This window comes from Arachis ipaensis, chromosome B09 (genome assembly GCF_000816755.2).
Source record: "Arachis ipaensis cultivar K30076 chromosome B09, Araip1.1, whole genome shotgun sequence".
In the NCBI taxonomy this organism is placed as follows: Eukaryota; Viridiplantae; Streptophyta; class Magnoliopsida; order Fabales; family Fabaceae; genus Arachis; species Arachis ipaensis.
Genome location: NC_029793.2, coordinates 55,544,091 through 55,563,972, shown reverse-complemented (window position 1 = coordinate 55,563,972; position 19,882 = coordinate 55,544,091).

Here is a 19,882-nt window from a genome sequence, read left to right as displayed (position 1 = left end):
CTGTTCCTCAAAGATTAATGCAAAGTACTACTGTTTTTTATTCAATTCATCTTATTTCGCTTCTAAGATGTCCATTCGCACCCAAGAACATGATGAAGGTGATGATTATGTGTGACGCTCATCATCCTTCTCCCTTATGAACGCGTGCCTGACAAACACTTTCGGTCTACATGAAATAAGCTAGAATGAATATCTCTTAGATCTCCTAACCGGAATCTTCGTGGTGTAAGCTAGAATGATGGCGGCATTCAAGAGAATCCGGAAAGTCTAAACCTTGTCTGTGGTATTCCGAGTAGGATTCAATGACTGAATGACTGTGACGAGCTTCAAACTCGCGAGTGCTGGGCGTTAGTGACAGACGCAAAAGGAGGGTGAATCCTATTCCAGCATGATCGAGAACCGACAGATGATTGGCCGTGCTGTGACAGAGCATGTGAGCATATCTTTCACTGAGAGGAGGGGATGTAGCCACTGACAATGGTGATGCCCTTGCATAAAGCCAGCCATGGAAAGGAGTAAGACAGATTGGATGAAGATAGCAGGAAAGCAGAGGTTCAAAGGAACGAAAAACATCTCTATTCGCTTATCTGAAATTCCTACCAATGATTTACATAAGTACCTCTATCCCTATTCTATTATTTATTATTCGAAAACTCCATTATCCATTTATATCTTCCTGACTGAGATTTACAAGGTGACCATAGCTTGCTTCACACCAACAATCTCCGTGGGATTCGACCCTTACTCACGTAAGGTATTACTTGGACGACCCAGTGCACTTGCTGGTTAGTTGTATCGAAGTTGTGACAATTATGTATTAAGATCAGAGCACCAAGCTTTGGAGCCATTACCAGGATTTGTTCGAACCTGGAGATCACAATTTCGTGCACCAAGTTTTTGGCGCCGTTGCCGGGGATTGTTCGAGTATGGACAACTGACGGTTCATCTTGTTGCTCAGATTAGGTAATTTTCTTTTGAAAGCAGAGGTTCAAAGGAACGAAAAGCATCTCTATTCGCTTATCTGAAATTTCTACCAATGATTTACATAAGTACCTCTATCCCTATTCTATTATTTATTATTCGAAAACTCCATTATCCATTTATATCTTCCTGACTGAGATTTACAAGGTGACCATAGCTTGCTTTATACCAACAATCTCCGTGGGATTCGACCCTTACTCACGTAAGGTATTACTTGGACGACCCAGTGCACTTGCTGGTTAGTTGTATCGAAGTTGTGACAATTATGTATTAAGATCAGAGCACCAAGCTTTGGAGCCATTACCAGGATTTGTTCGAACTTGGAGATCACAATTTCGTGCACCAAACTCAAACAGGGCGTACTGCATCATAAGTGGCGTCGTGGAAACGACGCGTACGCGCGGATGAGCAGAAAAGAAGAGGGGCGCGCGAGCGCCACCCACGCGTACACTTGGGATGGTAGACTGGTAAGGGATGCGTACGCGTCAAAGCACACGCAAGCGTGGAGGCAGTTGCGCGTTTCGCGCAGTGTTCGCGCGATGTTCGCGCAACTCTCGGATTTCATATACCAGGGGTGGCACGCAAAGCAACTGAGGCGTATGCATCATAGGCGCACACACGTAGATAGGCAGGGAGGAAATATGATGCGTAAGCGTGCCCCACGCATACGCATTGGTGGGAATCGCGCGCCCAGCACAGTGTTCGCGCGATGTTCGTGCAACTCTCGGGAAAATGTACCAAGAGTTGCAAATGTGCAATCGACACGCACGCGTCTGTCACGCTTACGTGTGGATGCCCTTTTTTTTTCATACACATGAGTAGAGTCAATTAAAGCACAAAATTGGTGGTAATGCATGCTAAAGGGGTCAAAAACATAAAAAATCTCATGCAACACTCAACCTTAAGCATTTCTTCAACATCTCAATTCAATCAAACCACTATCAATGGACTCCTCATGAGCAATTTTAACACAAAAATCAAGCAAAAAGCAATCATACTATGAACAAACACACAAGTCAAGCAATCACAAAAGCACAAAGACTCATAAAAGCTACGTACAATGAACTAGAAGCAAAGAACGATCATACCGTGGTGGGGTGTCTCCCACCTAGCACTTTTGTTTAACATCCTTAAGTTGGATGGTTATGAGCTCAAATCTCCTTGCCTTCGGGTGCATCCTCGAGAAGGAACACCTCAACCTCTTTGTTGCTTTTCATCTTTTCTCCATGGTATAGCTTTAGACGATGAACATTTACTTTGAAGATGTTGGGGCTTGAAGGGTGTCTTAGATGGTAGACCCCATATGGTTCGGCCTTCTCCACTCGATAAGGACCTTCCCACCTTGACCTTAACTTTTCGGGCATCAACCTCAACCTAGAGTTATAGAGGAGAACTAACTCTCCCGCTCTAAACTCTCTTCTTCTTATGTTTCTATTATGCACCGCTTTCATCTTCTCCTTGTAAAGCCTTGAATTCTCATAGGCTTCCAATCGAAGGTTCTCAAGCTCTACCAACTGTAGCTTCCTTTCAACTCCAACCCTAAATCCTGTGTTTAACTCTTTTAGGGCCCAATACGCTTTATGTTCTATCTCTACTAGGAGATGGCAAGCCTTCCCATAGACCAACCGGAATGGGCTCATACCAATTGGCGTTTTATACGCCGTCCGGTAAGCCCAAAGTACATCGCCGAGCTTAGAACTCCAATATTTCCTATGAGGCTTCACAACCTTTTCCAATATGCGCTTGATTTCACGGTTGGAGACCTCTGCTTGGCCATTTGTTTGGGGGTGATATGCTGTGGCTACCTTATGGATGATGCCATACTTCTTCATTAACCCTGCCATCCTTTTGTTACAAAAGTGCAAGCCTTGATCACTCACGATTGCTCGTGGCGATCCAGAGCGGGAAATAATGTTATTCCGAACAAAAGAAAGCACTACATTAGCATCATCGGTTTTAGTGGGGATTGCCTCCACCCACTTGGAAACATAGTCAACAGCAAGTAGGATATACATGAACCCATTAGAATTTGGAAAAGGCTCCATAAAGTCAATACCCCAAACATAAAAAATTTTACAAAACAACATTGTTTGTTGGGCATCTCATTCTTCTTAGAGATATTTCAAAACCTAAGGCATTATGAACAAGAGCTACAAAAGAGAGATGCATCTTTGAAAAGTGTAGGCCACCAAAAGCCACAATCCAAGACCTTCCGAGCCGTCCTTTGAGGACCAAAAAGGCCACCACCCTAGGAAAAGTGGCAAGCCTTCAAGATAGCTTGATGCTCGGATTGCGGTATGCACCTTCGAATTACTTGATCGGCACCGCATCTCCATAAGTATGGGTCATCCCATACATAATATTTGGATTCGCTTTTAAGCTTATCCTTTTGATGTTGAGAGAAATTGGGAGGAAAGGTGTGAGCAACCAAGTAATTGGCAATAGGAGCATACCAAGGGATAACTTCGGAGATTGCTAGCAAGCCCTCAAGAGGGAAGGTATCATTAATAGGAGTGGAATCGCCCTTTGTGTGCTCAAGGCGACTCAAGTGGTCCGCCACTAAGTTTTACGAACCACTCCTATCTTTGATTTCAAGGTCAAATTCTTGCAATAGCAACACCCATCGTATCAACCTTGGTTTGGATTTGGCTTTATAGGGCAGGAATAGCTTAGAGGACGGAAAGGAAGCATGCAAAAGTGGAAGAAACATAAGAAAACATTGTTTTGAGAAGCTAGCAGCGATGCGTATGCGTGACTGGCGCAGAGGACGAACAACGCGTACACATGACAAGGATTTTTGCGAAACGACGCGTACTCGTGGACGACTCGTACGCGTGACAAAGTGTCACGTGCTGCATTTTACAGAAAGTGCTGGGGGTGATTTCTGGGCTCCTTTTAGCCCAATTCCAAGCCCAAAAATACAGAATAGAGGCTACAGAGTGGGGAAATCATAGATCCAACAATTCATTATTCACACATTAGGTTTAAGATGTAGTTTTAAGATGACAAGGTTTTAGGTTTTTAGTTCTATTTTTTCTTCAATTCATAATTTTGTCTTGCTTTAATTTAGTTTCTTTTTTACCCTTAATTGTTCTCCTACTTTAGTTTATCTTCTCTTGCTGATTTATTTATGTTGCCAATTTAATTTATGAATTCTCATGTTACATTTAATTTCCCTTTTAATGCAATTTGAAGTATTTAATGTTTATTACTTCTTTTCTCATTTGTTGTTATTGATTCCTTGAAATTGGTTGCTTAGGTTTTATTATCTCTTATTAATTTCTATGTTTTTATGTTATGCCTCCCAAGTGTTTGATAAAATACTTGGTTGGGTTTTAAGTTAGATTTTCCTATTCCTAACTTGGATTGATTAATTGGAGACTCTTGAATTATCAAAGGTCTTTTATTGATTCGTATTTGAGGCTTGCTAGTTGGTTTAAGCTTCACTAAATCTAGTCTTTGATTAGGACTTGTGAACTTAAGTTAATTTTTCTCACGTGACTTTCCTTCATTGTTAGAGGTTGACTAAGTGAAAGAAAAAGGCAATTACTATCATAATTGATGATGATAATGAGGATAGGAATTTTAATTCTCAATACTTGTTAGGACTTTTGATGCCAGGGCATCTTGGCTAGTTTTACTAGTCATTTTTTGTATGCTTTAGGTTGGTTTCATGCATTTTCTTAGGAAATAAGCAAGTATTTGGTTGAAAATGCATTCATACCATGATTCAAGCAAACATTATGAATTTTGAATGATTTCATGAGAATTATGCATGAATTGAATGATAAAATGGATGATGCATAATCTCATGATTAAGAGCAAGACATTGATGCACTTTTTTTGATTGATTTTAGGTAACAAATAGCAGAGAAGAGCCACGTTAGTGGCTACGTTAGTGCCACTAACGTGGCCATTAACGTGGAAGAAAGGAAAGTTTGCAATGTCAGTAGTAAAGTTAACACCACTAACGTCTTCGAAGGTCATCTCAGCCCACGTTAGTTGTCCCGTTAGCACCACTAACATGGGCACTAAGGTGGAAGAGAGGAGAAGCCCCAACGTTAGTGGGAACGTTAACGGAATTAACTTTGAAGAAGGGGAGTATGGAAAGTTAGTGGCAACGTTAACGCCACTAACTTTAGTAAAGCAAAGGAAGACCCACGTTAATGGCCTTGTTAACGCCACTAACGTGGATCATTAACATGGGAAAGAGGGACAAGGAGCAGCGTTATTGGTAAAAGTGAGTGCCAATAACGCTAGCGAAGGGCTAAGAGGCTACATTAGTGGCCACGTTTGTGCCACTAACGTGGGCAAAATCTCACCCGGCAGCCTGACCATGCCTTTTTCAAACAAGGATAACTTGAGCCACAAAGCTCCAAATGAAGTGATTCTAGTGGCATTAGAAAGTAGGATTCCAGAGCTTTCCAAGAATATATGGCACTACATGATGGACACTAAATTTAAGGGAGAAAACCTGCCCCGAAAGTGCAAAGATGAACATGGTATCAACCTGTAGTAAGGCCAACTGACCTCTTCACCTTCCAAGATGTGTAACTCGAGCTGTAGAGCTCCAAATGATGCACTTCCAAAGGCATTGGAAATTAGACATCCAAGGTTTTTTAAAAATATATAATAGTATGGGGTGAAAATTAAGTTTGAGCTCCAAAACCTGGCAATATTAATCCCCTAAACGCTGACGTTATTGGCACTCACTTTTGCCAATAATGCCAGCGACTACGCCAGTGACCCTGTCCCCTTCAAGGAAGCATAACTTGAGTTATAGAGGTCCAATCAAGGTTATTCTAGTTGCGTTAGAAAGATGACATTCAGAGCTTTTCAATGATATATAATAGTCTATAGTGGGCATGAAATTGGAGTACAAACAAGAGGCATCTTTTAAGCCCCAAAAACACCAACTGGGTAGCAAGTGTGACGTTAGCCACATTAACTTCAATACTAACACCACACTTGTAGCGTTAGTGTGGCTAACGGTAGCACTAACGATTAGCACCTGGACCTCAACTTAATTTACTTCTCTTTCAAGGACCACCCAACCACAAGGAAGCAAGCCCACAAATGTCAACCAATGAAGGTCACAAGAAGCATCTAGAATAGGAATTTTCATTTAATTGTAATTTACTTTTAGTTTCATTTCATTTTGTAATTTAGGAGAGCCTATATAAAGTCCTTAGTTTTAACATTCAATTCATTAGGGGGATTGGAGGGAGGACGGTATTCTGGGGGCTGGACACACCAGAGAAGAGGGGTCTTCAGACTCCCTCCCCTCACACACTTATCCTTCTTTTTCTTTTCTTAGTAGGAGTTTAATTCTAGTTTGTACTTTTCATTTATGAACTTTGAAGTTTCAATTTCAGTTTTAATCTTCATCTTTATTTTTTTGCACTTTCTTTCTTTTCTGTTTTGGTAGAGCAATGAACAACTAACTCTTTTCATTGGGTTAGGGAGCTCTGTTGTAATTTGATGGATCAATAATAGTTTTCATTATTCTTCCGCTTTCTTTTCTCTTAATTTTACTAGAAATCCTTCGTTCTTCATCCAATTGGTTAGCTATCTTGGAAGAGAAGCTCTCCATAATTGGATCTCCTCGGAACCTTAGAAGAGGAATGACGAGATCATGCTAGAAATGCTTTCTCATACTGGACCAAATTGGGGTTTGGATGGATATAGTGACTTATAATCCTACCAACACTTTGATTTGGAAATGCATGTGGTATAATCAGTGACCATACTTTATCTCTTCCCATGAGCAATTAAATTAAGGAATTGGGCAATTGTTCAAGCTTAGAGAGATTGGGTTGCCAAGGAATTGGGATCCAATCACTTAAGATTGCCAAGGAGATCAATGAATGCATTGATTGAGGAAGAGATGAGAATGAACTTGATCCGGAGAATGCAACATCTCCTAAGCCCAATGAATCCCCCATTTCTGATCTTACCCATTCTCTTTAATTTCTTCCATTTACTTTTATGCTCATCTCCCCAAATCCCCATTTAAGATTCTGCAATTTACTTTCTGCAATTTATTTTCTGCCATTATTTCCAGCATTTACTTTTTCCGTTATTTACTTTCCCGCCATTTAATTTTCTGCAATTTCTCAACTCAATTTATGCTTAGCTCAACTAGAACATTCCTCTAATTAAAGTTGCTTGACCAATCAATCCCTGTGGGATTCGACCTCACTCTATTGTGAGTTTTTACTTGACGACAATTCGGTATACTTGCCGAGGGAAATTTTTTGAGAGACAAGTTTCCGTGCATCAACTTTTCTTAGTAGTTATTTTATTTCCTTGTTATTTACATTCCTTTTTCCACATTTCAAAAACCCAAAAAGATATAATCCCATAACTAATAGTAACATACTTCCCTGCAATTCCTTAAGAGACGACCCGAGGTTTAATACTGCGGTTAATTTTATTGGGTTTGCTTTAGTGACAAACAAATTAAATTTGATTGAGGTTTGATTGTCGGTTTAGATCTATACTTACAACGCGCTTATTTTTGTGAATTCTTTACCAACGACTTTTCCCCCATCAATGCAATTCAAGGTAAATCATAGTTTTTTGCTTAAGGTTTTGATGTGTTTACAATTAGAACAAAGGGGATTAAAAAGCTCAAAATTAGCTTACAAAGGTAGATATAAGGGTTAGGCTATATGGGTGAGTGAGTTTAATTCAAAGATGGCCTCAATCATGCTCAATGCATTCAAACATCAAACATTGGAAATAAAGAATCAAGCAAAACCAAGATCACAATCATAGATGGAGCATAGCACACAATGAACAAAATAATGGTTAAAATGTGTAACCACTCATTATAGGCTCAACAACTCACAAGGTTGTTTGTTCTATCTCTCTTCTATGTTCCACAAAAATTATTCAAACATGTTTAAAAAATAACTTTCCAAATCAATTCCATAGAGCACACTAAAAACAAACTTCTTGGAAATCCTTGTTGCTTTTTCACCAAAATTATTTTCTACATGTACGTATGTTGTGATGGATGCAATTTTCAAAATTTTCCTAGTTCTCTTCCTAATTTTCAACACGACAAAAACTAACATGAACAATTAGAACCGAAATTGAACTAGGTGCTATACTATTCACATCATCCAATCACAACTTCTATCTATAAAATATATACCGTGCAAAAGTAAAAATGCCAAATGCAATAACTAGAAATATATATATATATCAAAAGAAAAATACAATGCAACAGTCAAAAGCACTCTAAATATCTACAAGAAACATAATAAAAAAAATAAAGTGCAAAGTGTTTGAAAAATAAAGTTTACGCCCCAAAAATGGCGAATCCTCCCACACACTTAAGTGTTGCACGATCTTCCGTGCAAAAAAACAATCCGGGGAGAATGAAGCTTTAAAGCGCTCCACCTTCAGCTAGCGAATGCGGGGGGCTTGGGTTGCATGAAAATTGCCAAGTCCAATGCAGGGTCGGCATCTCCATATTCGGCGTCCTCCTCCTCTACCGGCTCCTTGCTTTTATGTCTCATTGATGAATCCATATTTGATGATAAATTTTGGTTTGATTTGAGTAGATTTCATCATATAAACCCACATTTATTCATCAAAATAGCATAGTTTGTGTTCTCTCACTAAATTGAGCTTAATTGTGAAAATATGCTATTTTGTGCTTAATTTAACCAATTTTATTCCTCTTTCATTCCATTCGATACCTTCATGTTTTTGATGAGTGATTTTAGGTATAATAGGTTGGAATGACTTGATGAGAGTGGAGGAGAAGCATGCAATAGGGAGAAAACATGAAGAAATCAAAGGAGGATCGTACAGCCATGTGTGCGTACGCACAAGAGGAAAATTCAGCACGTGTGCGTACGCACACATCTGTACGTATGCACAAATCAGTGCACGTGACTCACTTAAAGAAAAATGTTGGGAGCGATTTCTGGGGCTCCAAAGCCCAGTTTTGGACTTTTTAAAGCCGATTGAGTGCTATATCAAAGGGGCATCACTCTATGTCAAGTGGAGAGCAATTAGGATAGATTAGAAACATGCTTTAGGTCATATTCTAGAGAGAGAAGCTCTCCCTTCTCTCTAGAATTAGGGTAGATTAGGTTAGATCTCTCTTAGATTTAGGTTTAATTCTTGTTTTCATTTAGTTTTCCTTGCCATTTGTTGTTATTGCACCGTTGTTCTTTACTTCTATTTGTTATTTCCTTTCTTTTGTTCCTTTATGTTTATGACAGTTTGTTACTTTTAATTTTAATTAATACAATTTATGTTTCATGTTTTTTATTGTTTAATTTAGTTATTATTATTGTTTTCTTGCAATTGGTAGTAGTAGATTTTATTATTCCTTGTTATTTTAGCATGCTTCTCTTTTATACTTTCCAAGTGTTTGATAAAATGCTTGATTAGATTTTTGCCTAGTTTTTCACACTCTTTGTTGGAAAATTGGGTAATTAGGTGAACTTGAGTGGCGGATGTCCATTCTACATTGTGTGAGGATTGTTAATTGATTTGGTTTCCACTAATACTAAACCTTCCATTAATAGAGTTGGCTAGGACATGTGGATTGAGATCAATTATGCCCTTTTGACTAGTTCTCGATGTTAGAATTGACTAATTGGGATTAATTCTACACAATTACCATGTTTGTGGTCCATAACTAGGATAGGAAGCCTTAATTCCCCAATTCTTGCCAAGAGCCCTTTTGCCATTTACTTTCCATTTTTATTCCTTTTACTTGCATCCCATTTAATTACTTGCCATTTTAATTTCTTGCCTCTTATAATCAAAAACCCAAATTCCCCCATAGCCAATAATAGAGCATTTCATTGCAACTCCTAGGAAAGATGTCCCGGGACTTAAAAACTCCCGGTTATTTTGTATTGATTGTGATACCTTTAGATTAAAATTTGATTGAGAGGATCCATTGCCGGTTCGGACTATACTTGCAACGGAAGAAATTCTATTTTTCGAATTGGCATAAATCCTAACTCATCAAATTTTTTGGCACCGTTACCGGGGACTTGCAATGGTGTTATATTATTGGCTATTGTGAATATGTTAATATGTGAATATCTTGATTTTTGTTTGTTTTCTTGATTTTATTTATATAGAAGGTTAATTTTGGGACCTCATAGCTTGTTGGAAACTCCATCAAAGCTTGGTGCAATCAATTGAGAATTTTGGAGATTCAAGCATTGTTGGAAGCTCCAAGATGAATATGAGCACAAATTTCCTTGATTAGAGCTTTCCATAAGTCCAACTTAAGGACAATAAACTAAAGTGCCAGGTGGGAGACACCCCACCATACAACCCGAGCCCCAGTGCCCACAAGCTGAAGGTGGAGCTTCATAGCTCTTCACCCCTGGATTGAGTGCATGCATGGAGGACTGTGAAATGTTTAAGTGTGGGGGAAGATCCGCAATTTTTGCGGCGTAAATTTTCTCTTCCTAAACACTTTGCATCATTTTCTTAGTTTTGATAGTTATGTTTTTGTGAATATTTGTTTATTATTTCATTGAGTTGCACTTTGCTTAGTTTGCATATATAAATCTTAGCTTGTTTATAGTTTATTTTTGGTAAATATTTTCATTTGCATGTTGCCTAGTATAGGAAATAAGTTTGGCAAAACAACAAAGATTTTTCAAGAAATCTCTTTTAGGGCATTCCATTGATTAGATTTCAAAACTTGTTTTTCGACTTGCTTGAATTATTTTCTTATGGAACATAGAAAAGAGCTGGAAGAAAACACCTAGTGAGATTTGAGCTTTAATGGTGTGGTTGCACATTTACAACCACAAAATTTTGTTCTTGTGTGTTATACTCCTTTATGATTGTAATCTTAGATTTGCTTGAATCTTTATGTCCTATATTTGATGTTTTAAATGCATTTAGTATGATTGAGGCCATTTTTGAAATTGAACTCACTAAACCATATGCCCAACCCTTACATCTACCTTTGTAAGCCACTTTTGAGCCTTTAATTCCCCTTTGTTCTAATTTTAAGCACATCATTTGCCCTAAGCAAAAAACCATTAATGTCCATTAATTGTATCTTTGATTAGCTTGAGTTGAGTAGTATGTGTTATTCAAGTGTGGGGGAAGATTTGTGAGACACATTGGTAGTTAGTTTACTTTGGGTGTTCATTGAGAAAATTTGGAAAAATGGGTAATCACTCATGTATTCATTACTTAAAACATATACATCTCTTTTTTATGACAAAAGAAAAATTTTGGTGTACATACTTTTTGAAAAAAAAAAGAGAAAAAGAAAAAAGGAATGAATGATAACAATAATGTTAAATAAAAGAATGCATATGTGGTTGAATTAGAAAGAAGAATGCAAGAGTGAATGAGAAAAAGTGGTGATGGGAAGTTAGGTTGTTCTCTTTTGTGTACATAGGTTGATATAGGATTAGGTGGGATACTTGAGCTAATCAAAGATCCAATCTATTAACCCACTTAACCATATTAATCCTACCTTAACCCTTGCTCCATTACAACCATCCAAAGACCTCATGATATTTGTGTTCATGCATCAAGTATTTGTTGATTGTTAGATGACTAGAAAATCATAGAAAACATGAATAAAGGAGAATTTAGTGATTAAGCCCTAAACATTGAGCGACTAGAGTGTATACACATCCGGTGAGGGGTTCGATCACTCATTTCTATGATTCCTTCTCTTATCTTGTGTTTTCTTGCAAGTTGTTAAAATAAATCTTTGAAAACTTCAAATCAAATCTTTGGACATTGGTCATATTGCTAGATTTTCTTGCCTTGGCCCTATTGATCTATTTTGGATTGATTGGAATTCTTTTGTTTGTTTTTGCCAAACTCCATAGGAAACCCTAGTATAGATATAGGTAGATAGCATTTAGCATATTTGCATGCATGTAGGTAGTTGCATTGAATAAATTGCTTGCCCTTTTACCCTTTTCCCTTGATTGTGATTGGCATGAGGACATGCTATTATTTAAGTGTGGGGGAATTGATGAATCCATATTTGATAATAAATTTTGGTTAGATTTGAGTGGATTTCATCATATAAACCCACATTTATTCATCCAAATAGCATACTTTTGTGTTCTCTCCCTAAATTGAGCTTAATTGTGAAAACATGCTATTTTTTGCTTAACTTAACCAATTTTATTCCACTTTTATTCTATTCGATGCTTTGATATTTTTGATGAGTGATTTCAGGTATAATAGGTTGGAATGGCTTGATGGAAGTGGATGAGAAGCATGCAATAGGGAGAAAAGATGAAGAAATCAAAGGAGGAGCACACAGTCATGTGTGCGTATGCACAAGAGAAAAATTCAGCACGTGTGTGTACGGACACATCTGTGCATACGCACGAATCAGCGCATGTGACTCACTTAAAGGAAAACGCTGGAGGTGATTTCTAGGTCTCTAGAGCCCAGTTTTGGACTTTCTGAACCTGATTGAGAGCTATATCAAAGGGGCATCACTCCATGTCAAGTGGAGAGCAATTAGGGTAGATTAGAAACATGCTTTAAGTCATATTCTAGAGAGAGAAGCTCTCTCTTTTCTCTAGAATTAGGGTAGATTAGGTTAGATCTCTCTTAGATTTAGGTTTAATTCTTGTTTTCATTTAGTTTTCCTTCCCATTTATTATTATTGCACCTTTGTTCTTTACTTCTATTTGTTATTTCCCTTCTTTTGTTCCTTTATGTTTATGACACTTTGTTACTTTTAATTTTAAATAATGCAATTCATGTTTCATGTTTCTTATTGTTTAATTTAGTTACTATTATTGTTTTCTTGCAATTGGTAGCAGTAGATTTTATTATTCCTTGTTCTTTTTACCATGCTTCTCTTTTATACCTTCCAAGTGTTTGATAAAATGTTTGATTGGATTTTTGCCTAGTTTTTCACACTCTTGGTTGGGAATTGGGTAATTAGGTGAACTTGAGTGGTAGATGTCCATTCTACATTCTGTGAAGATTGTTAGTTGATTTAGTTTCCACTAACACAATGCCTTCCATTAATAGAGTTGGCTAGGACTTGTGGATTGTGATCAATTATGCCCTTTTGACTAGTTCTCGATGTTAGGATTAACTAATTGGGATTATTTCTACACAATTATCATGTTTGTGATCCATAACTAGGATAAGAAGCCTTAATTCCCCAATTCTTTCCAAGAGCCCTTTTTGCCATTTACTTTCCATTTTCTTTGCTTTTACTTGCTTTCCATTTAATTACTTGCCATTTTAATTTCTTGCCTCTTATAATCAAAACCCCCACATCCCCCCATAGCCAATAACAGAGTATTTCATTGCAACTCCTAGGGAAGACGACCCGGGACTTAAAAACTCTCGGTTATTTTGTATTGATTGAGACACCTTTAGATTAAAATTTGATTGAGAGGATCCATTGCCGGTTCAGATTATACTTGCAACGGAAGAAATTCTATTTTCCAAATGGCATAAATTCTAACTCATCACTCATCCTAAAAAAGAATGAATAAAGTATAATTAGGAATCATAGGGCAAGTAGCACAAAAAGGTAAAGGAGGGAGTAAATACATTGTATGCTTGGAGCAAAAAGAAAACAAACAAGCTTTTAATGGAGGAAGTTTGCATAGTGGTGTGGTATGATAAAAAGATGAGTCATGTGTGTATTCCAATTATGCGCGCAGTTAGAATACACACAACGGCCGGTTAAAATGGCATCCACACAATCAAAAAGTAAGCATGAGTTCCTCGATTAAATGTCCTAAGATGCAAGCAATAAATGAGCATCAATTAAACACAAGCAAGCTTAGGCAATTACAACAAGAGTGAATTGAATTTATGAGATATTGGATATTGAAATTGTGCAAGTGAAAGTCCAAAATTGATGTAAAAAAGCACAACAAATAATAACCAATGCAATAATGAAAAAAGGCTACTTATTCATCCGTAGGAATATTGAAATAATCACATGTATAAAGTGCTTATTACAAAAAGTGAAAAGTCTTGATAAGAATCAAGTCAAGTCAACTCAAAAAATGAAAAGCATTAACAAGGAACAAATACCTTGTTATATGATTATATTGACTTAAAAACCATGATGAACGAGCAGTTCAATTCAATTCACTAAATTTAATATGTACTTGTTAAAAAGTGCACCAAAAAGAAATCAAATGTCAATGTCCAATTTGGTGCTAGCAACTCAAGATAATGAACAAGTACTTTCTTGAAATTCCAATCCAAGATAGCATTATAATCATGCAAAAGTGCACTATTCTTGATTAGAATGCCAAACAAGGATATAGTCCAACACATGTGGTAGATAAAACACACGCATTAATCCAAAAGTTCATTCAGACATTATGTCAAACACATAGAGTACAGTGCATATATTCATCAATTCAATCCAAAATTCAAACATCAACAACCCACAGATAAAAAATTGAACACTTGCAATTCAACAAACAAATAATTAAGTAAATCTTAACCTAGATTGCCAAAGTTAATTAACAAAAATGAAAATTAAGCAAGCAATAAACAAAACAAGGAGGAGTAAAAAGAGAAGAAGAAGAAGAAGAAAGAAGAAGAAAGAAGAGGAAAAGAGAGGAAGAAGAGGAGTGGCGGCAGTGGTAGTCGCCGGAAGAAGGGTTGGGTGGGGTAGGATGGGTGAAGGTGGAAGAAAGAAAGGGGTTGGGGAGTGTAAGGCGCGACAGGGCAGCATTCAAATTACTGCCTAGAACGCGACCTGTGCCTGCGCACAAGGTAGTATGCGCTCGCACAAAAGGGAAAAACAAAGGGGATGCGAACGCACAGGGTGTGCGAGCGCTTCTGGCAGGAAGGGAGTTACTATGTGTGCGTACGCACGGAGCAGTGCGCACACACAGAAGACTTTTTATTTTTTGAACAGGGCAAAATGACCACGTGTGCATACGCACAAGGAGGCGTGCGTACGCACAAAATGAAAATGTGCTGGGGTGCGCTTGCACAGGGTGTGTGAGCGCTGTGAACAGAGTGTGTGACAACAAGTGTGCGTGCGCACAAGGCTATGCGCACGCACAGGTGGTGAAAACTGAGGGATGTGTGTGTACGCACAAAGCTGTGCGCACGCACAATACTCTGTTTCTACAACATTTTTGATGCCTCTAAGGCACCACCCATGATATCAATCAACGGTTTTCAACTCCAAAACATATCACTCTTCAAAAACACAGGATCAAACATAAAATGCAACTAATTTGAGCCTAAAATCCAATCAAACTAAACTAATCAAAGAGACAAAATTCAATAAGCAAACGGCTAAAAGAAGAGAAAGGTTGGAAGGATATTACCATGGTGGGGTGTCTCCCACCTAGCACTTTGGTTTAAAGTCCTCAAGTTGGACATTTGGATGGAGCTCACATCAAGGATACTTGTGCTTCCATCCATCCTTGAGTTGCGAACCATGCTTGCTCTTCCAAAATCCTCTGGGATCCCAAATGAAGTACATTAAACTCTCAAGCAAACTTAAGCAAGCAATTGGGACCCAAAATTGTTGATAATTGGAACTTATACCGGGATCCAATACTTTAGTTTCTCTATCATCTTCTTGTTGATTCTTGCTCTTGCACTTGGATGAACAACCTTTTGAATCACCTTTGAAGCACCCAATTAAACCTTGTGATCCTCCCAATTGAGCCTTGCACCACTTATACATTGAACTCCTTTGGCAACCAACACCCTTTTCTTCATTGTTGAACACCCTAAGAACGATCTTAAGTTGATGATCCATTTCCAAGATAGCAATTTGATGTGGACCTATGAAACTCATGGAGGATATTGTCACCCACTCACGTTGCCCTTGGATTGGAGTAACCCTATTGGACTCTTGTATGAACGCCTCTACTTCTTGGGTGATCACCTCTTCCTCACTATCCTTTTCAAGCTCTTCCCTATCTCTCTCAAACTCAAGAGGGGAAGGTTCCTCAAGATCATTAAGGAAATTGACCAAGGTGGACAAAAAATCATTGATGATGCAATCCACTTCTTGATCAAACTCCCTCAATTCTCTATTTACCTCTTGCGGTTCAATTACTTTACCTTCCTCCTTTTGTGTCTCAAGCTTCAATTCCACTCCTTCTATTTGAGACTCCATGTTTTCCTCCTTACTACACTCCTTAGTTGATCCACCACATTCCTCAAGGGGAATGTCTTGATTGCTTGAGTGTAGTAGGGCTAAGCGGTTCACCGCTTCGGCTATAGCTTCCATGAACTCCCCTTGCTACCTTCGGAACCCTTCTTGCTCTTGGAAGGATGCTTGAAGGTCTTGTTGTTTTTAGGGCAAGGGATGGAGAACTTCATCTTTGGGTGAAAAGAAAGGTCCAATGGTTGGGAGAAAGATTGTATAGTTGGAAGGTGTGTCATGTGGGTGAGGGTATTGAGGTGGTGTTAAGGAGGTGAGGGTTCATACGGTTGGTAGCAAGGTATATAAGTATTTTGATTCCATGGAGGTGGATGGTGTGGTGTTTGAAGGTTTGGTGGTTGAGGGTTGTGTAGGGGGTATTGTTCATATCTTTGGGTTTGCTATGCACATAGAAAGGGTTTGGCTCGTTGTAATATAAAGGAGGTTGCTCCTTCCTCATTTGATTCTCCCACTCCATGAAGTAATCCCAATTTAAAGTCATCATATCCTACAATACAATCACAACCAAGCTCCAAGCAACAAGGGTGATAGCTCATAAAAAAGTAGAAAATAAAAGCGAAAGACATTAGTAAACAATAAAAGCAAACACCTAAGTATTAATAAAAACAACCAAATAACCAAAAAGCAAGATATTTACACTATTGACATATTTACGACAACCTAAGATATAACACCAATTGCATCCCCGGCAATGGTGCCAAAAACTTGATAGAAATGGATTTTGTACTGGTTTGGATTTTTCCACTTAAAATAATAACTTCCATTGCAAGTATAGACCAAACCGACAACTAACTCCCAATCAACCAAAGTTTTGTTTTTTAAATACAAAATATAAACCGAGAGTAATTCAACCTCGGGTCGTTCTCCCAAGGAATGCAATTGAAGTGTCACACTTTCGGTTGTGAGGTAAAGGGGTTTTAAAATCAAAGAATGAAAGATTAAAAGAACTAAGAAATAAAAGAACTAAAATATGATCAAAATTGAAATTAATGCAATTAAAAAGGAGATAAGATCAAAACTTAGTGAAAATGCTAGAAATGCATAAAGAGCCTTGACTTGGGAATGAGGATCCAAGGAATCCTATCATCGTCATAACCACAACTATGGCAACTATGATGAGTCAATCTCACTTCATCTACACCTAACATCGAGGAGTAAGTCAAGCAAGCATAATTGACCTTAATCCATAAGTCCTAGCTAACTTACAAAATTAATTGGTAAAAAGCTAGCGTTAATGGAAACAAGAGTCAACTAACTACCAAAGAATTGCTACTAAATATCGGACATTATGACTCTAGTATCCTAGGAACTCATTTCCCAAGCCAACGTGTGAAAATCTATTCAAAATCTATAATTGGAATTTTCACAAACACCCTGTAGGCATAAAAGTAAAACATGGAAAAATTGTAAGGGAAAATGAAAACTATAACCAAACTATTCACAAAATCAACTGTAAATATTCAGTTAAGCAAATATAGAGTATAAAACATTAAATGCATCAATCAAAACTTCAAGAAACCAAAATTGCATATATAAACAAAGTAACTTGAACCAAAAGAAAATGAGAGTAAATGTGATGTAATTAAAGAGAAATTAAAGAGTACTTACAAAATAGTTGATCAACCCAAGATGAAAACTTGAAACGATAAAATGCTACAATGGAAATTTAATAAAACCCTAAGAGAGAAATTCTATCTACACTACTCCTACTCCTAATTATGTTCTAAGACTATCTAAGAGAGCTCCCCTTGATATGTGATGTTCACCCCTTCATATAGCACTCAATTTGGCTTCAGCAACTCCAAAAATTGGGCCAAGAAAGTCCCAATTCGCGAGCCACGTGAATTTTTATTGAAGTCACGCGTAGGGACTGTGCATACGCACTGATGTGTGCATACGCACACTTGCTGATTTTTCACCTGTACGTACGCACAGCGTTGTGCATAGGCACACTTGCTGATTTCTGTACTTGTGCGTAGGCACAGAGTTGTGCATGGGCACATGTGCTGATTTTGACCCTTGTGCGTAGGCACAGAAAGTGTGCGTGGGCACACTCTGAAATGCTTTTCTCCTTTGTTTTCTTCATGTTTTCTCCCAATTGAATGCTTCTCTTCCTCCTTTATCAAGCCATTCCAACCTATTACACATGAAATCACTCAACAAACATATCACTGCATCGAATAGAATAAAAGTGGAATTAATTTGCTCAATTTAAGCACAAAAACGCATGTTTCACATTTAGGTTCAATTTAGGGATCAAACACAAAAGTATGATATTTTAATGAATACGTGTGAGTTTCTATGATGAAATCTATCCAATTCAAGGCAAAAATCATCATCAAATATGGACTTATCAGCCATCCTATGTTTCAAGGCTTCCTCTTTAATCCGGGCTTTTTCTCGGACTTCGGGGAGGAGGTCAAGCTCTTCCCTTTGCGCTTGGGGATTGACTCCTTTGTTGTAGAATATAACCCTAGGTGATCATTTATATACTTCTATAGGAATCATTGCCTTCATACCATAGGCAAGTGGAAAGGATGATTTTCCCGATGTGGAGTGTGGGGTAGTCCTATATGCCCACAACACTTGAGGGAGTTCGTCAGCCCAAGCTCCCTTTGCATCTTGTAATCTGTGTTTTAGCCCAGCCAATATGACTTTGTTTGCTACTTCGGCTTGTCCATTGGCCTGAGGGTGTTCTACCGAGGTGAACTGATGCTTTATCTTTAGATCGGCCACTAAGTTCATGAAACTTGAGTCAGTAAATTTGAGTTCTGTTGTCTGTGGTGATGGAGTGGGGAGCTCCAAACCTCATGACAATGTTTTTGTATAAGAACTTTCGACTTCTTTGAGCAGTGATAGTGGCTAAGGACTCTACCTCAATCCACTTAGTGAAGTAGTCGACCCCTACTATGAGGTATTTGACTTGGCCTGATGCTTGTGAGAATGGTCCAAGTAGATCAAGTTCCCATTTTGCAAATGGATAAGGTGAGTGATAAATTCACATTTCATGGTATTTATTTGCTCTAATTGGGTGGATTTTATCAACTTTTCCTACACTTATTCAATGAAATAGCATGGTTTTATAAATTCTCCATAAATTGTGCTCAAAAGTGAAAACATGCTTTTTAGGACATTATTTGCTAGATTTTATCCACTTTAATTTCATTTGATGCCTTGATCTGTTTGTTGAGTGATTTCAGGCTTACAAGGCTAATATGGATTGAATAAGTGAAGAAAAAGCATGCAAAGGTGGAGAAATCATGAAGAAATGGAGTTTGGAGCAAATCAGCAAGTGTGTGTACGCATACAACGCACAGGTGGAAGCGTGCATTCATGCGTACACACAACCCTTTGTGCATATGCACAAGTGAAAAAATCATAAAGTGTGCGTATGCACACGTCTGTGCGTACTGATGAGCGGATAATTTATACGCTTTTTGACATTGTTTTTAGTATGTTTTTAGTAGGATCTAGTTACTTTTAGGGATGTTTTTAATAGATTTTGTGTTAAATTCACATTTCTGGACTTTACTATGAGTTTGTGTGTTTTTCTGTGATTTCAGGTATTCTCTGGCTGAAATTGAGGGACTTGAGCAGAAATCAGATTCAGAGGTTGAAAAAGGACTGCTGAGGCTGTTGGATTCTGACCTCCCTGCACTCAAAGTGGATTTTCGGGAGCTACAGAACTCGAAATGGCGCGCTTCCAATTGCGTTGGAAAGTAGACATCCAGGGCTTTCCAG